Source organism: Dipodomys spectabilis, unplaced genomic scaffold, assembly GCF_019054845.1.
Source record: "Dipodomys spectabilis isolate Male_0828 unplaced genomic scaffold, ASM1905484v1 ptg000006l, whole genome shotgun sequence".
NCBI classification, from domain to species: domain Eukaryota; kingdom Metazoa; phylum Chordata; class Mammalia; order Rodentia; family Heteromyidae; genus Dipodomys; species Dipodomys spectabilis.
The window spans coordinates 17,883,080-17,903,002 of record NW_024870683.1 but is presented as its reverse complement, the minus strand read 5'-3'; the positions used below and the strand labels follow the sequence as shown (position 1 = coordinate 17,903,002).

The following is a 19,923-nucleotide window of genomic DNA, read 5'->3' as shown; positions in this document are numbered from 1 at the left end:
TATATGGAGATATGTGCTCTTTTATTCCGGGAAAATTCTGACTCTGTGAAGAAGGCTGATGAGTAAATTAATCTCTCTTAAAAGCATTTTAAAACTCATTTTCTTCAAAGAGAAGTGATGCTGGGGAACTATGAATACATTTCACTGTGTGCTGTAGCTATGACGTCAAAGATGGTTTTAAAATTATACCACTTTTGAGAGGGAATTTCGTGTAAACTGCGGTATTTATACATCAAAGATGTTCTCCAAATTGCAAGGCTTATTAGAGCATGCTCTGTACTTAGTCATGCATCAGCCTTTGAAAGAGGAGTGAATTCTCTAATGGCCAAAAACCACCACTACATCTCTCACCTAGTCCAGCATTAAAGTTGATATATGAGGGCCTTTCAAAATATGATGGACTTGTGGATAATTCACATTGTTTCTGGGGTCCTCTGTGGATATTCAGCCTTTGGTATGTGGCCAAAATTGTAGAGAATTCTGGAATGATGGGTAAATGATTCACCTATGAGAAGTGTGAATTTTGGATGGCAGATGGCAGAGAAGGAAATAGCTCACTCATATGGAACAGGGCACAATATAGCAAGTTGAAACCAAAGAAAGCATCACTCTAAAGCCAAGGGCACAAGGTTTGATTACCAGCTCTATGCTAAGTTCTAGAACATTAGATTAGTCATCCTTACTGAGGCTTGGTAGGACCATTTGTGAAGCAAACAATGTGATGAGTTCTGAGACCCCAGGGTTCACTCAAGTTATCTTTTGGCCAGCAAGATTCCTCTACAATTCTAGCCACAAGAGGTACTACTTCTGGGTAGATACCCAAAAGCATAAAAACAACAAATGTGGGGCTGGGAATATAGTTTAGTGGTAGAGTGCTTGCCTAGAATTCATGAGGCCCTGGGTTTGATTCTTCAGTACCACATAAACAAAAAAATAATAACAAAAAATTGAAAACAAATGAGCTTACTATAGAGACACCCACATGCCCATGTTTGTCATGATCCCATTCATAATAGCCAAGTTAATGAATCTGCCTAGGTATTCTTCATAGGAAGAATGTGTACAGAAACTACACATATATCCACAATGGAGTTTTGTTTAGTCATAAAGAACAAAATGAAACTGGAAATTATCAATTCAGACTCACCAAGTTATGAATCACTTGTTTTATTTCTCATGTGGAATTTAGGAGTTCAATACATGAAAGGGCTATTAGAGATGCAGAAAGCTATTGGGGGTGGGAGATAAAGAAGGGCAATAGAGGGAGAAGTGTGATCAAATACATTGGATGAATGTATGAAGGTGTCATCATGCACCCATTATTTTGCATAATTAATGCATCCTGACAAAAATACTAGAGGAAAAGTAATCCATATTGGGACAAATTGTGTGTGTGTGTGTGTGTGTGTGTTGGTTGTGGGGCCTGAACTCTGGGCCTGGGCACTGTCCCTCAGCTCTTCAGCTCAAGGCCAGCACTCTACCACTTGAGCCACAGGGCCACTTCCCGCTTTTTCTGCTTATGTGGTTCTGAGGCATCGAACCCAGGGCTTCATGCATGCAAGGCAAGCACTCAATCACTGAGCCAACTTCCCAGCCCCTGGGATAGATTTTAATGAAGAAATTGTACAGACAAATGGCCAACTTTTAAAAAAGATGGGTGCTGGTTGCTCACGCCTGTAATCCTAGCTACTCGGGGCTGAGATCTGAGGATTGCAGCTCAAAGCCAGCCTGGGCAGGAAAAGTCTGTGAGACTTATCTCCAATAAACCACTCAGAAAACTAGAATTAGTGCTGTGGCTCAAATGGTAGAGTGCTAGCCTTGAGTTGAAGAGCTGAAGGACAGTGCCAAAGCCCAGAGTTCAAGTCCCACAACCAAGACAATAAATAAATAAATAGAAGGCCATTCTACAAATGAAAAAAAATAAAACTATGAAGAACTAGTAAAATAAATTCAAAAAGAATATTGAAAGGAACATGCACCATGCTCAGGTTAAATATTTGAAAGGAATATAAGAATGGCTTTATATTAGAAGACCATTAGTACTATCCATCACATTATTTGATCAAAGGGGGGAAAATCATCTATGGATCCATCCACGAATGGTCTCTCAGAAGATCTAACATTAGTCTATAATTTCTGAGGCCAAAATATGTTTATTAACTTAAAGAATGAAATACACCAATTTAGTTAGTGGCAGATATATAGACATCAGCAAGCTTGATTTATGGTGGTGATACAGAAAACCACCTGCTGCTCTTTAGAGAACTTACAACGGTGCTACCCAATGCCCCTACCTCACACCAGCTGGCAGAAACCAACCCAATACACCTTTTCAAAATGGAAGTTTAACTATTTGACACACCATATGCAAATAGTCCATTGTAACTTAATTTCTTCTTTGTCCACCATGGATACTGGGTATAATCTCTTTGAAGTCCACTATGCTTGACAGTAGTAGGTCTTTGCAACCCCACATGACCACTTGCTTAGTAGGAAACCTTCTTTTGCTCACATACACCCTAAATATGAAGTCATTTATACATGTCTCCTCCATCAAAAACACTTAAACAACTGTTCTTTAAGATAGCCTCTGTTGTAGTAAAAAAAATATGCTTGGGTCTTAATCCCTGATAGCTGTGGATGAGAACTTATTTAGCAATGATGTCTTTGTGGATGTAGTCAAGTTAAGATGAAATTCTATTGGAGTGGGCCCTTATCCAATGAATGATATTCTTATAAAATCAAGGACATTTGGTTGTGCAGACACACTAAGTCAGGGCATCCAAGTGAAGGCAGAAGCAGAAATGGCCTAGGCCACAAGCCAAAGAATGCTGGAGTTTTTGAGAACCTAAAAGACACAGACAGGATTCTGACCTATAAGCTTTGCTGGAGGCCTGACCTTTTTTTTTTTTTTTGGTCAGTCGTGGGGTTTGAACTCTGGGCCTGGGCGCTGTCCCTCAGCTTTTCAGCACAAGGTGAGTACTCTACCACTTGAGCCACACTGCCACTTCTGGTTTTCTTAATTGTTTATTGGAGATAAGAGTCTCACAGACTTTCATGCCCAGGCTGGCTTTGAACCTCAGTCTCCTGAGTAGCTAGGATTACAGGCGCCTGGCCTGGCCTTCTAACACCTTGATTTCACACATCTAGCCTCTAGAACTTTGAAAAGTAAGTCTCTATTGTTTTAGGTTATCTGATGTTTTAAGTTATGTGATGCTTTATTATAGCCACATAAAGAGACTAGTACAAACTATAATGAGCATGTCCATACCTTGAAGTGTTGCTGTTCAACTTAATCATGATTTGTAATCCTCATAGCTACTTTTAAACAATTACCCAAATAAATATTTTATTTTATTATTTTTTGGGGGGAGGGTCCAGTCATGGGGCCTGAACTCTGGGCCTGGACGCTGTCCCTCAGCTCTTCAGCTCAAGGCTAGTGCTCTACCACTTGAGCCACAGCACCACTTCCTTTGGCTTTTTTCTTTTTGTTTATGTGGTGCTGAGGAATCGAACCCAGGGCCTCAGGCATGCAAGGCGCGCGCTCTACCACTGAGCCAACTTCCCAGCCCCTCCAAAGAAATATTTTAAAAGAAAACAAATACCTCTTAGTTATTAAGATAGAAGATCATGACAAAAAAACATGTTCTAGATTAGGAAGAGAAAGACATTAATGCAAAATCAAGCAATCTGAGGTGTATGTTTAACATATTGGGAAACATTATTATTTTAAAATTTGAATTATCAACTCAATATTATCAGGAGTCTATAACATAGCAATACCAACATCTAGTAACAACATATTTTAAAATTCTATCTTCTCATCCATTTTTTGATCAAATAATATACTTATTAGGTTACTAATGCCTTGTAGGTTACTGATGCCTCATGGATCAGGAAAAAATTTACTTTGAAGGAACTTACAGTCTTTGGGGAAATTGACAACTATCTAAAAAATTATTTTACAATGGTATGAGAAAAGAAATAGGAGAAGACAGTGAATTGTTTTGAAGTTCAAAGGAAAGAAAGACTATGTCAAGTGTGACATAATTCTCCATAAAGTAATATTTTTCTGTATCACTTAAAAGCTATTTGGCAAGAATGCCTTACTTCTAGCATTCAGGCAGAAACAGATTTCTAGAAAGGATGGCCAGGTTTAATAGGGAGTATCCTCATTCTTATACACAATGGAAAGAAGCAGAGTAGCTCCAATTACAGGCAAATACTGCTTTTTTATATGCAAAAGCATCAAGGATTTAATCTTAAATCCTTAAACATCTATGGCTAATTTTAAACTTGACATAAAATCTGGAGGAAAATTTAAAGGCACACAAAATAATTAAGAGTCAGAGCAATTAAAAAAATTAATCCAACTGTTATTATATACTATTTGTCTTTGGGTTTCTTTTCCTCTTGAGGGACCTTGCACTGCTTTTAAGTGTGTGAACACCAGAGGACCAGAGTTCCAGTATTCTCTTTTGTGAAGTGTTTGTGGTTTGGCTTTCAGTTCTCACAGTGTGCCTGTGTTGCTTTTGAGCTCTCCACAGTCTGGCTTGCTCATGCTAGCACGTGCATCTCTAGTTAGCTAGCTAGTCCCATTTCTGCCTGTGAGTGTGCATACATGCATGAGTATACATGTGTGCAGGTGTGTGCAAACAGTGACACATGGATGCACATCAGATGTGGGTGATGGCAAAAATAAAATTGTTTTCCTATATACCATTTTATTTGATTAGTAAGAGGATGCTAGAAATTTTCATTATACGTTGTCTCTATACAGTACTGGGGGAATCTTAAAACTTGGATTTTAAAAAAGGTTACTACTAACAATTCAATTATTCACTATAAATATTTTTGTCAGAGGAACTAATGGCTTTTTTTTTTTTTTACTAAGTTCTATATATAGAACAAACATCTTCTGGAGACTGGACTTTTTTTCTTGAAGTTGTAACTTTTCTTCTTTTTGCTTTTCAAAAAGCTTATATTATCAAATATACAGCTGACAAAAAATGCCAGCCCTATGACCATGTTACTAAGACTGATTGTATTATTAAACTTTTCCTTAGCCACAATACAACATCTGAGGCAGGGTAATTTAAAAAGAAAAGAAGGGCATTTAGCTCACAGTTCTGGAGGTGTGCGGTCTAGAACCATTCTTGCTGACAGAGTCCTGGGGCAACACCTGGGACATCACATAGGAAGAGACAGAACCTGTGTCTTTAAGGAGTCTCTTCTCTCTCTCTCTCTTCCTATAAAACCATCAGGACCAATCATGAGGGCTTCACTCTAATGACCTTATTTAATTCTAATCCCCTCCCCAAGGGCTCATCACTAAACATTACAGTTGGATTATTTCTACACTCTTAACTCCTTACCTAAGACTGGAGGTTAACTCCTTACATGAGTTGAGGAGGGGCATTAACACACACACACACACACACACACACACACAGAAACTGGAGTGTCATGTGACTATGACCAGGGGCCAATCCAAATAAGTCATGATGTGCTTTCCTTCCTGAATCTGCACACAGGGGCTCCACACCCTTCTCACCAAGATGTTCTAGAAAATGGAACACTGACCAAGCTTAAATGAACTTGAAAATGATTTCCCATCCTTGCTTTAAATGTTAACTCTTAGCTGTTTGAATTTTTAAAGTATTCTCGTAATTTCTACCACCACTGTAACCCCAGGTACCTTTGCCAAGGCTGGAGCAACAGGGCCTCCCAGATATTCGCTCGCTTGTTTCTCTCTTTTTGTTCACTCTCATTTTGATGTTTCCCTTGCAAGACTTCTAGAATTGCTTAAATAAAACCAGATTCAGCAGTACCTGCCAACGTAACCAGTATAGATCGTCTTAAAGTCCATTGTACTGAACTATTCACTTTTAACAAATAACTGACTAGTGTGTTTGACTTGGAAACATGTGCTATAGATAGGCTGTAAAAGGCAGAATCTCTGCCTTCTAGACTTTATATTTAAAGACAAAAATGTGTGTGTTTGTGTGTGTGTGTGTGTGTGTGTGTGTGTGTGTGTTAGGGAACTGCTTACTCTGCCTTGAAGAGAATAGTCTGGGTTATCACAACTCGTTCACAAAAGGTTTTGGCTAAACAGTTGGATGAGATTCAAATTCTGTGTGTATCATTCTCCCGAAACAACACAGCCAGCTGGCAGTGTTTGTGATCAATGCCAACTGCTCCCAAGCTTTGGAGCAAGGCACAAGCATGTGTCTGTTGTGTAGGATATAGGAAAGTCACTGAAATCCCACTTAATCCATTTGCTCATAAAACAGATTCAGTGTTTGTTTAGTACTTGGCCATACATTTTCTCCAATTTCAAAACACATTGGAAATCCCACCCACATTGGGACATAGTTTTCCCTCTCTTAAAATTCTTGAGTAACTCTTTGCTGAAGAGGAGCTCCAAACAGATCATGTGATAAGGGTTAGAATGCCTGTGGACACCTGACAACTTATTTAGGGTGTTTGTTGTCAGTCAAGTGGGTCTTCTAGTATCTTCCACATGAGCCGTGGCAAGTTGAATGACATCGCTGAGTCTCTTGAGTGGAGATCATGATGTCTGCCTGCCAGGTGCTTTATGATGACTAAAGGAATGATGTATATTAAAAGTCTTGGCACATGTTACAAACTTCACAAAATCGGCCATTGTTATCATTCTTCTTCTTATCAATGGCAATATTATGAAGGGATCCAAGGGAAGTGTGTGTTTGCTATTCATCCTCTAACCCACTTACTCCTTCACTTTTTCATTCCAGGAGCCTGTGTGCACAGCTTTCTGCATGAGGCTCTGGAGGTTGTGGGCAGGATTCTAACATGTGCATTTTACCTTCAATGATCTTCAGTTCTAATTGGGAAGTACATATGTACATACTTAGAATACAAAGTGGCAAACAGAGATGGACTTCAACATGTTGGGCTGATGAAGAAGATCTTCCTGGGAATGAAGGTGGACGAGGACATGGAGAAAGGGTGGAAACGATTCATCTCTGTTCTCCCTCCTAATGTGTATACTAGTCCATCAGGGTCATTAAGCCCAAATCAAAATGGCTCCCTTTCACCTCTCTCGATTCTTTGTCTTCTCTGCTTCTAAGAAATTAGCATCACTACTTCTAGTGGGCCCTCAGTGTGAGCTGGCAGTCATAAGGACACGGATGAGCAGCTTTGTCATTCCCTGAAGACTTACAGCAGAGTAAGTTTATTTTGAATAGCATCCATCACTCAACCTTCTTTGTGAGGGATGCAAAAAATTAGGAACCTAAATCTCACTTGCTTATGGCTTCTTTAGCTGGATTTCACATTAGGAACACCACTTGCATATTGACATTTGAGGTTTTTCTGTAATTATTGAATACTGATTCAAATTTATGGTGGTCATGTTGGCTCACCTTAAATAGTTTATATATAATTTATTTAAAAAATACTCTGGAGGTTTTTTTTTAGGACATAGCTTGAATGACTGGAGATTTATCTTCATAGAATTAAAAAGGCTTGTGCTTGCTTCTCTAGTATAAACAATGAGCACAATGTAACTCAAGTTAGTCTATTTTTGCTTGACAACTCCCTGCCAAATGAAAGGCCCAGCTGTAGGGATGACTTCTAAGTGTCATAATGTGAAAATGGCAAACAGTTTTACCACTTGCTAGTTATTATAGGAGGAATAGAGTTAAGATGCCATTTCCTTCATATGATGAATATGCATATGTTTACACATTCTTAACACATGCCACATAAACACACTTTCATTCCCAATGTCATGATCAGTCCACAGAGGCCAAGCTTATTATTTCTGCTAATATATTTTGCATTGGCTTAGAAAAGCTAGCGTTGCAAGTAGCTAAGAAAAAAAGGTAAGCAATAGAAATAGCGAAAAAGTCAAACTTGCATTTTCATAAACACTGAATGGATCATTCCCAAATAGCTTCAATGCAGAAGGCTTATCTTTTACCTTCTCATGTTCAGCATACCTTCTGAATTTCCTAGTTCCATGCTCCTCAAAAACAATATCCAAAAACAATATCCTTATGTCCTAATCGACACATATAATTATGTACCTTCTTGTTGAATGGTTAGCTATGTTGGGTGCTTATGGCAAAACTGGGATTCCAGCTATGCCTAGAAAAAGTCTTCTCTTGTATAACATTTAGAGACAGCCATCTGAGAATTAAACAATGAATCAAATCAAGAGAGTAGTGTCAGTGAAGAGTTCAGCTTAGAATAGAAGGTACCAGAGAGACCTAGGTTCAAGTTCTACCTCCTGCCTATAAGCTGTTCTGAGTTCTCTGATTCACGGTTTGCCTAGTAGCAAAAATAATTCCTGCCTGACAAACACACTGTGAAATATAAAGAAAATAATCTTTGCAAATTGTGTAGCACTTTAATGATTACAATAACTGGCAGATACATTTCATAGAGATAGGTGAAGGAAAATGATAGAAAATAATGGGGAAAAAAATCCCTTGGGTTGACATTTCATAGGATAGATGGAATGTTAAAAGACACTTGAACGCTCAAAGGGTGAATACTAACCCTGACCAAATTAAATTGTAGTTGGTGACATTTTAATATAGATGTGACCCACTGTTATAAAGTACAGCTTGTAACCTTGGATGATATAAGTATCAGCTAGGTTGGCCATGTCTCTCATGCTCTTTCCTCTCACCTGTGGTTCTGTTATAACCCTTTGACATATTTTATGTAAATGTAGGTATTTTCAACAGGTTATTAGGCTCCATTGAGTTCTTAGCATGTCCTAGGCTATTTTATGATTTCACTTCCATGCTAACAGAGCATAGTAAAACACAACTAAGCAAGGGGCCCCATCTGCCTCTCCTCTCTGCGTTATCATTCTCAAGAACTGTATTAACTAGGGACTGAGGCTAGGAGAATGAGATCTATTGTTTATCAAGAGACAGTTTTATAGTTGATAATTTTTTTCAGTGGAAAATTTGGTTTGGGTAAAGCAAAGGCAGGTCTGGGTGAAAGACTGTAGAAGGGGGTTAACTTTTACTCAAGCAAAATCTATGGTTATCCATACCTTGGCCAACATATTCTCTCTAACAATGGAAAGGTAATGTTTTCCTTCATGGGCTGAGTTTCTGTGGGATCTTTCCAGTATTTTGTTGGTAACTCTATTTGCAGGGGAGGATGGAACCTGAGAATGGCAGTTGTTTGAAACCCTGAAAAGCACTTTCCTCACACAAGTGTAGGAACTAGATCTAATGGCCTCCTCCACTTGCTATTTCTATATGCTTCACTCTGAAGATTCATTTTAAATGTATTGCTTTATAGTGTATTGATTGGTCTGATTTCTTGATATTTACAAATAGTTATTTTGGTATCTTATTAACATCTTGTAAAGCTTCACATAGGAGAAACTCAAATTCAATACAGTATTTTATTTATGAACTAAAATTTGTATTTAACAGACAAGTACACAACATAGTACATCTTTACCTTTCCTCTCATTGTTTAACATTTCCAATATAATTGATTATCCTAATCATTATATAAAATGTCAGAAAATAATAACCTTAGTTCTCTTTTTATTTTTTAAATCACTATGATATTGATATTCACTCAGACTCATGCATTGAAATATAAGGCTAGATGATACTAAGGATTTGGTCTACATTAGAAACCATTATATTGGTCCCAAAATGTCACAAACATCCCAAAATGTCACAAATGTCATTTCACTCAACAGAAATGCCCATAGTAGGTCTGATCATATAGCTGGGAGTTCTCTGAATCAACTTCTGTATAAGTATCAGTTTTATTAAAAGATAAGTAACAAAACTGTTCATTTGAGGCTCACGTGTGTAGTATTAAAACTCCAATAATAATCACAATACTTATTGCAAACTTACACTAACAAAACTTTTTTTCTTATAAAGGTTTTTATCACAAATATTGTTTAGAATTTCTAGTTTATGGTGATATAAAAAAGAGCAGACCATCTCTTTAGTCTGTTTTAAAATTCTCAGTAGCAGCAAATCTTTGGATTTGTCTACACAGCTTATACCACCATGCTCATGGTACTGGAGTAGCTTGTGGGGCTCATGGTACTGGAGTAGCTTGTGGGAGCCACCGTAAGAACAAGGACTGGCTGTTAGATTCCCAGCAAATGCTAGATTTTCTTCTCTGTTTTCAGTTTAGTCATACCTACCTCAAACTTTACCCTGAAATTTAATTGTCTATGTAGATATATTTGTACAGATGTTTCATACATACGTTTCAAACAAATGCTTGATCCTAGATACTAAGCATGAACTTGGGATACCAGAATTAAAGTAGATACACCTTCTATTAGTGAAAAACCTTTTCCAACAACAAATTATTGTAAGTTTTGGCCATCATCACTACTTTCTAAAAGTTTATTTCTAAAATAAAGGTAGTGGCTAACACCTGTAATCCTAGCTACTAAGGAGGCTGAGCTCCGAGGATCACAGTTCAAAGCCAGCCTGGGCAAGAAAGTCTGAGAGACTCTTACCTCCAATTAACCACCAGAAAACTGGAAGTGACGCTGTAGCTCAAAGTGGTAGAGCACTAGTCTTGAGCAAATAGAACTCAGGGATAGACCCCAGGCCCTGAGTTCAAGCCTCACAACCAACAAAAATGAAAGTATTATAAGTCACAGGAATTACCACACACATGACTTAAACTATTTTTTTTTAATTTTATTTTATTTTATTTGAGAACATACTGTACAGAGGGGTTACAATTACATGGGCAGGATAATGCATACATTTCTTACCAAGCATTGCAGCCTCCTCCTTTGTTTACCCTTCACCTCCCTTCCCAGCCTCCCCCCCCCCACCATACCCCCCCCCCCCCACCGACATTGTAAAGCTGGTTTTGACATGACATTTTGTACTTCTCATTGTTGCAACAGGTCCACCTGAATCCTTAAACGACTTGTTTGTCCCCGTCTCCTCCACATGTTATACTGACATCAAATATAGTGAAAGCGGGGGTTACACTGTGGGGGAGTGACATACAAAGCAACAAAGAAATAATCTTATAAATGCGTTAGAAACACATGCATGAAAGAAACAAAAACATTAAAATACATATTTGAGGGTTCGTTTTCCTAACATCACATTCTCTGACTTTTTCCGCTTGACTCATACCTATACTAGACATTGCAAATAAGGGAAACCATGGGACCTATGTTTCTTTGGGCCTGGCTTACTTCACTTAATATAATTTTTTCCAAGCCTTTCCATTTCCTAACAAATGGGGAAATGTCATTCTTTCTGATGGAGGCATAGAATTCCATTGTGTATATATACCACATCTTCTTGATCCATTCATCTACTGAGGGGCATCTGGGTTGGTTCCATATCTTAGCTATGGTAAATAATGCTGCAATAAACATAGTTGTGCTGGTAGCTTTAGTGTGGCCTTGTTTGTGATCATTTGGGTAAATGCCCAAAAGTGGGATTGCTGGGTCATTGGGGAGCTCTATGTGGAGTCTTTTGAGGAACCTCCATACTGCTTTCCAAAGTGGTTGAACAAGTTTACATTCCCACCAACAATGAAGTAAGGTTCCTTTCTGTCCACATCCCCTCCAGCATCTGTTGTTGTTAGAGTTCTTGATTTTTGCTGTTCTAACTGGAGTGAGGTGATATCTCAATGTTGTTTTGATTTGCATTTCTTTTATGGCTAGGGATGTTGAACATTTCTTCATGTGTCTATTGGCCATCCTTCTTTCTTCTTCAGAGAAGCTTCTCTTTAAGTCTTTCGCCCACTTACTTATTGGGCAGTTGTTTCTTTGAGGATTTGTTGTTGGGTGGTTTAATTTTTTGAGTTCCAAGTATATTTTAGATATGAGACCCTTGTCCGTTGTATGGCTAGTAAAGATCTTCTCCCAATCCGTGGGCTTTCTATTGATCTTGCTAGCTATGTCATTTGCCCTGCAGAAGCTCTGCAACCTTATACAATCCCATTTGTCCAAACTTATGGAAGGTAATTTGTTGTTTGATGACCAGACTGTCAAGAGATGTGTAGTCCCAGATTGGCTTCTAGCTAAACAAGACACTAAGGATGCTGATTTCTTTAATCCATTGGCTCTACCATCTTGTTTGCATATAATATCTTGTCTTGTGCTTACAAAATGGCAGGTGCAGCTTTAGATGGCAGTTCAAAGCCAGCTGGGGCCACAATGTCTGTGAGACTCATATCTCCAATTAACTACCACTAAACCCGAAGTGGCATTGTGGCTCAAAGTGATAGAGCCACTAGCCTGGAGCTGCTAGCCTTGATCCACTCAGGGATAGTGCTCAGGCCCAGAGTTCAAGCCCCACAACCAACAAAAACTAAATCTAAAACAAAACAAAACAAAACAATAGCAAAAAGCATCATATTTTTCCAGGATAACCTAAAAAATAAGAAGGGTAAAGATGTAGCAGCATTAGGACAATCATCCTTGGCACTTATTAATGGAAGCATAGGGATTCCTTTTATTGAGCTTCCCAGTGACTTCGTTTTTATTTTTTGTCAGTTGTGGGGCTTGAACTCTGGGCCTGGGTGCTGTCCCTCAGCTCTTCAGCTCAAGGTGAGTGCTCTACCACTTGTGCTACAGTGCCACTTCCAGTTTGGGTGTAGTTAATTGGAGATAAGAGTTTCATGGACCTTCCTGTGGGGGTGGCTTTGAACTGTGATTCTCAGATCTCAGCCTCCTTAGTAGCTAGGATTATAGGCATAAGCCACCTGCACCCAGCTCAGTGACTTCTTTTTATTTATTTCTTTTCGGTCATAGGGCCTAGGCACTATTCCTGAGCTGTATTTGCTTAAGGGTAGTGCTCTATGGACCACTTCCAGTTTTCTGGTGGTTAAATTGGAGCTAAGAGTTTCATGGACTTTCCTACCTGGGCTAGCTTTGAACTGTGATTTTCAGAGCTCAGTCTCCTGAGTAACTAGGATTATAGGTGTGAGCCACCAGCACTTGGCTTCCCAGTGACTTCTCATGTCTGTGTTGGCCACTGAATCATTAACAAAAGCAAAGGGAGTTGTCATGACTGGCTGACACCAGGAGTGATTATGTAGGTCTATGCTGCACATGGTCACATGAACAAAACCTGAGTTCATTGTTGGCCAAGAAGTGGGGTATGGTTAATTGAGTCGGGAAGTTCACAGTATGTGGATTTCTGGCTCAGGAGGACTGTGCACCAACAATGTGTGCAAAGGCACCATCTATTAGTTCCCTGCCTCAGTTACTGCTTTCTAAATAATAATTGTTCTTGACTCCACTGAGCTCATAGAAATACTTGAACCAGACACTTGTGAAATGATTGCCACATTCAAGCAGATTAATATAACTAAGCCTCACCTCTCTGGCTGTGATGAGAATACTTCAGATCTTCTCTCTCAGCAAATATATGACATGAGATGCATTGCTACTGTTGCACAGTAGGTCTCTAGAAGAGGTCCATCTTCTAACTGAGAGTTGTACCCTTTACCTGATGACTGTAACCTAACTACATTACTTCTAGTAGTCACTCTTCTCTCTCCTATGAGTTCAACCGGTTTGATTACAAGTGAAGTCATATAGTATTGTCTTTCTCTATCAAACTTATTCCATTTTATATAATGTCCTACAGTTTCATTCATGTTTTTATCAATGACAGATTACCTTCTTTTTAAGGGGGAATAATACTCTGTTGGGGTTGTATGTCTTACATTTTCTTTATTCACTTATCTGTCAACAGATACTTAGATTATTTCCATGTCTCAAACACTCTACATAATCTTGCAAAGATGTTGGGAGTATAGATATTGCTTCAATATGCTGATTTCATTTTCTTTAGAGACATACCTAGAGATGTGATTTCTGATCTGTATTGTAGTTTAATTTTAATTTTTGAAGGAATCTCTGTACTTTTTTCTGATCTCTTTCCATATTTTGACCTTTACTTGTCCTTCTATTTTTTTAAATTTAATTTTATTGTCAAGGTGAAGTACAGAGGTGTTACAGTTACCTACTTAAGGTAGTGGGTACATTTCTTGTTGAACTTTTTATCTCCTCCTCATTTTTCTCCCACTTTCTCCCCCAATCACCGCCCTCCCCTCGCCCCCCCGAAGTTGTACAGTTCATTTCCAACATATTGTCTTGTGAGTAAAGTTAGGATTACATGAGCTTCCAGGACCTTTTTCAGATACTACATATGAAGCAGTTCACTAGGACCCTGTATTTATCAGTGCTAGAGTTTCTGCTTCTATCTTTTCCAGGCAAGATTCTCTCATCACCCTACTGCATGCCTTTATCACCAGACATTCAAGCCATTTGCTCCAGCCATTTAATGACTAAGAACCTCCCTGATTGTGGCTTTGTCAGCTAGTGAAGCAGCAATATGACTTGCCTCTAAATTATTTCATTCTAGCAACTGTCAAAATAACATAAACGTGAGAGAGTTTTGCAGCTATGTGAAGAATCAGAGCGCTGGATAAATTCAGACAGAGTAAGCTACTATAGCCACTCAGACATTTCACACTGCCTGAGGCCCTCCACTTATATTGTGTGCCATCCAACCACATAAAACTCTTTGGAGAATGGTGAGCAAAGTGTTCTATAGATCTGTTGCCTGTTTCCTTGAGGGAGAAAGTTTGCTTCTAATTATTGTCTTAGATTATTAAAGGATATATCAAGATCCACTCTCTTAGACAGCAAAGGACTCTGAAGAATGAGTTTCTTTTAGGAAAAATAAGTGATTCTTAGTACCATATTTTTCTCTGAATTCTTCTTAGGTTTCGTCCATAGAATGTGAAGAAGACTGGGGAAATGCAAGAACCATAGATTCCTAGTGTCAATGCTTCCTCTTATCATTTATTATCTTGATGATCTCAGGCAAGGTGTTCAGCCCCATCCAGATATCAATCTTGCCATCTTTGAGGTATAGCCATTAAAGATTATAGACTAAATGTTCCCAAATGAAGGTCTGGCATCTAAAAGGCAAGGAAAATGTTACTGGGAGAATAACATTAGATAAAATAGAATAGACTAAGCTAATTCTAAACTAGGAGATCGTAGTGAATCCCCAAACCCTTTTTTGGATTTAAATCCAAGGTTGGGCTGCACCCATCTCAGAGAATCTGTAACTTACCGTATATGTTTTTACATAAATCAGTTTGAGTCATACATATATTTATATATGCACATTTTTAGATATAGGAATCAAACTCAGAGCCTCAACCTTGTTAGAGAAGTACTCTACCACTTGAGCTACAGTCCCAGCCTTTTTGTTTAGATTTTGTTTGTAAATAAGGTCTTACTAACTGCCTGGTCTGGCATCGAATGTTCAAAGATCAAGGATGACTTTAAGCCAACTTTTGGATAACTTTAGGGCTGTCTGAAGCATGATTGTCTTATTTTTGGCTTTTGATGAGTTTTCTCTGAGTACTACAAATTAGATCCCAAAGTCAACCTCTGATATCACCATGTACTCACACCATAGTAGCAATTTTCATTGTCATCTTACTAGCCTTCATAGTATCAGCAAAATATGGTGAAATATGTATGCCTCCCAAGTTCAACATTTTACTTTATGTTAAAGGGTAACATGTTAATTTGGGTATCCTAAAGATACTTATGCTGCAAAATCTGTAAAATATCTGGGGAAAATACTAAGGAAAAAGGGAATAGGTGAATTTGTGTTTCAAAATTGCAAGTGTTATTGATGTATAAGAAAACCAACTAGTTGATTTTAAAGGGCATTTTAAGATGGGATGGGATGAAATAGGAAAAATAGAAGATAGAATAAGTTTCAAAGTGTATTTCAGGTATTGAGAAAAAGTCTTCTTTCATTAATAAAACCTTTGTGGGAATTAGGTTGCAATATGAAATGTATATCTTTTTAATGGGTCTCTAAATATAACTGTTTAAACAACTAATGCTGGGTGGAATTATGAAGTAGGATATAGGGAAAAGAAATCCTTATGCACTGTTGCTGGAGATGTAAATTCATGTAGCAATTAGTATGTGGAAATTAGCATGGAGGTTCCTAAAAAGAAATAGAACTAACATATGATCTGTTATACAACTCTTAGGCAAAGTCTGTATATAATAGAGATATTTGCACATTCATGTTTATCGCATCATTATTTATGATAGTCAAATTATGAAGTTATGGAATCAACCTTGGTGCCCAGCAGTAGATGAATGGATAAAGAAAATGCATGTAATATTTATATAAATATATGTTTATTATATGTTATAAGTGGGTATATATACACATATAACTGTATATGTAAAATATATTGCATATAAGATGTAGATATATATTATGAGAAATATGCAGGTGTCAGTAATTAGAAATTTTTTTTAACTATGTACAATAACTAAATCGAAAAAAGTGAAATTGAGTTAAAATTGCAAGTTTGAAGAATATAGTATAGTTTTATCTATAGAATCAGTAATAGGGAAATCTAATAGGGAAATATAATAAATGACTTCAGGATGCAAATGCAAGTGAGAAAACTAAGAACAGATGCAATAGAACAACGATCCTAGTAGCATTAACACAATGGTTTATAGGATACTCTAGTGCTTATCTCTGAAGCAGGGTGAATATAGTTGTAAAGGAAAAAAAGGGGAAATTTGTATAGTTCCAGAAATATTCTATTTCTGAATTCCAGTAGTTTGTACATGAGATTCTATTTTATTGGATTTGTATTATATATTTTGATACAAGGGATTCTTTATGAAACATTCTTGCTTTTTATCAGAAGACGAGCATTTTATGAACATGATTTAGAAGTTGTACAGAGAGTGTCTGATTTGATTTACTTTGTTCTATATTTAGATCATGTGTTCCAAGTCTGCATAGGGAGTATATAAGAAGTGCATAAATTAACATATATTTGAAAGGATTTTCACCATAGCTATCATTGTTTCATCAATATTCTTCAGTCTGGAAAACATCTTTACCTGAACTGTATAGCCCATCTTTTGCAGAAGTGAGCTGGAATGTGCATCTCCCAGATTCTATCAATTACATTTTCTATTCTCACACCTGAAGGGCTAATCTTAGATTTCTCTCACCTTTATATTGCAGGCAATAGAAACTGCCAAACTTAAAAGTCAGTTTTGAAGTTGAAGAGTTTACAAGAGTCAATGAAATTGGGAGTTAGGATTCTTTTCTGTTTAAAAGTTATTTCAACCTGGGAACAGGGATCAGCAACTGATTTTTGTTGTCAGTCTGAAGAAGCATAAGAAACCTGACAAAGGTACAGGACATTTCAACAATATAATGAGATAAAACCCTGAAAATTGGTTTACTCTTACACTGTTTTGAAGTTCTGGAATAAAACCACTTTGATAGAAAATAGAGGAAGATTATTTTTGAAGTTTCTTTTAAGATATCACTAGGAAGCCAAGTTATATTACCAAAATATAAGCTGAATCAGGAGAAGGCCTTCTAATATTTTCACTTAAAAAATAGTATTTGTTTATTATGTCATTCCCAGAAAGTAAAGTGAAATAATATGAACTTTGGAAGAAAATAGAGCTATGCCCAACAATGATAGGCAGACTTGGAATCAGAAGATCCCTTGGAGGCAATCTTTGTATCCTCCTTAGGGTTTGTCCCTGGAGAAAAAAAAATGAGGTAAAAAGTGCAAATCACTGAACAAAAAAAAATCCGTGTAGTAGCTACTCATTAAAGATCTATTCCTCTCCCATCCCCAAAGGGTTGTAAGAATTCAGGGAAAAAAAATGTCTGAATTATATCTTTACTCTTTTCTCTCCTCCTCTCATCAGCTTTTATAGGGTAGAGTTTAATATGAATTACCTGCCAAACTATAAAGGATGTTTTAAAGCAAAAAAAAAATTATGAACCGAAAGTTAGAACTCAAGGAATTACATTTACCAAAGTATAGTGAGTAGAAACAAAATTCGAACAGATTAAGAGAAATAGTTGATGTGTACAAAAATCTAATATATGTAGAATTTTAATTATAGAAAAGTTTACAAAAAAAAAAGGATAGAATTAAAGAAGGTATAGAAGCGATATTTAGAGAAATCATGGTATAGGATATACCAAAATAGAGACTTGAGGCTGCTGATTCAGAAAGCATGATGAACCCAGAATAAGATAAAGGAAAGTAAAAATCCATCTGGGCCTACAAACATTACAGTGGGCCTGAGCTAGCCCAGACAACCAGAATCACAGAGCAACCATTAGTTTTCCTTTGCATGTCTTATACTTAAAATTGTGAGATTTTGAAGATAATTCAAATTTATATCACGATGGAGTAAATTTTTATAGTGGAGAAGGCTCTTGGCTACTTAATTTTATTATCCATATAAGTACATGGTTTTCATTTCAGTTAACATGGTCCAAATATCTATATGCTATATCACAAAAATGCTATAACATATTCCCATTTTTAAAATTTTTCAGTCATCATCATACTCTTTCTTTGTATTTTCAGAATTTCCTCTGCAAAGGACAAATAGCTGATATTAAATTCCTTTTTATTACATTAGTCAGTCTCTGACACTTTATAGGGAACTTAGTGACTTGTATTTGTTATAATAACTTAGTTTTATTTCTGGCATCTTATTTTATGCTTTGTATCGTTCCCACTTTTCTTATTTCTTTAAACAGAAACTATATTATTATATTTAATATTATTTGTTAACAATATATTTTAAAAAATACCTTTCCAAACAAAACTAACACATAAGAAAATAATTTTAAAAGTTAACCGTTTAGTGTAGTCTCCCCCCAAAAGTTTCAATAACTGTAGATAAGAAAGTTTATGCACAGAAATTATTAACCTATAGCAATATAAAGAATTACTACATAAACACAGAGGTACAGACATAAATAACAATGGCTCAGTATGTTAAAAGTGTCAAGATTATAAAAATTAATTGATACATGCAATGGAATTTATACTAAAATTTTAAACTAAATATGAGGATTTTCTTCTCTGGAACTTATCATGCAGATTCTATAACTTATGTAGAAGCAAGAGACCAACATGAGAAGTTATTTTCAAAGGATAATTAGAAGGATTATCTTTGCTAAATATAATGCCTCTTTTAACAAATATATACACTAATTTTAAAATGTAATATAGGATTAAGACTGGATAAATAGTCCAAAAGAACCAAATTACTTTTATTTACCTGTTTTGTTTTTCTATGTGTACCTCATGCTCAGCTATCATAAGTTTTTTTTTTATATACATAGAACTTTTTATCAATAAATGTGGGAAGGGTGAGGATGGGTTACTTAACAAATACAGTTGCAACAATTGGCCATTTACATAAAATAATGTTTGATCAAACACAAAATCATATTCAATTTGATTTAAAATCTAAATGCAAAACTATAAACCTCCAAAATGAATATAAATTTTAGTATCGAGAATATAAATACTCCTTGGTATCAGAAATAATAATTAGAAAAAAATAGAGTACCTGTGGCTCATATCTGTAATCCTGTCACTTGGGACATAGAGATCTGTAGGATCACAGTCTAAGGCCAGCTGAGTCACAACAACAACGTATCAACAATAGTTATGAACAATCACTTCAAGAAAAGAAACAGCATAATTGATAAACATCAAATTTACCTCACAGCATCCCCTACTCTAGTTGTAGGATGAGGATCAATCGGCTCACTGAAGAACTGGAGTTTTAGTCTCCAAGATTATGCTGTTTAAAACTGCAATTTAAAATCCCCCAGTACTTTTCAGCATTCTGGCAAAGTGTTGACGAGAGTGCAGATGTTGGACGGAAGTTAAGCTTTGTGTAGGAAGTAGACGGCCACAGAGCACTGACTGGCTTAAAAAAATTAATCCAAATATTCTTTAAAGTGTTACATTTAGCATCAAAATGCCTCCCAAAGGCACACATATTTGCAGCACTTGCACAAAATTGCTGATGAATGTGAA

At 36.8% G+C, this 19,923-nt stretch overlaps 1 long non-coding RNA gene across 1 annotated transcript in view; it reads right to left on the bottom strand.

The window, feature by feature from the left end:
• Positions 1-19,720, bottom strand: part of LOC122120791 — a 30,192-nt gene extending 10,472 nt beyond the window's left edge. The window contains exon 1 of the long non-coding RNA XR_006149794.1: positions 19,603-19,720. This is a non-coding gene — a long non-coding RNA (uncharacterized LOC122120791). The remainder of the gene's footprint in view (positions 1-19,602) is intronic.
• Positions 19,721-19,923: the final 203 nt, after the last annotated feature.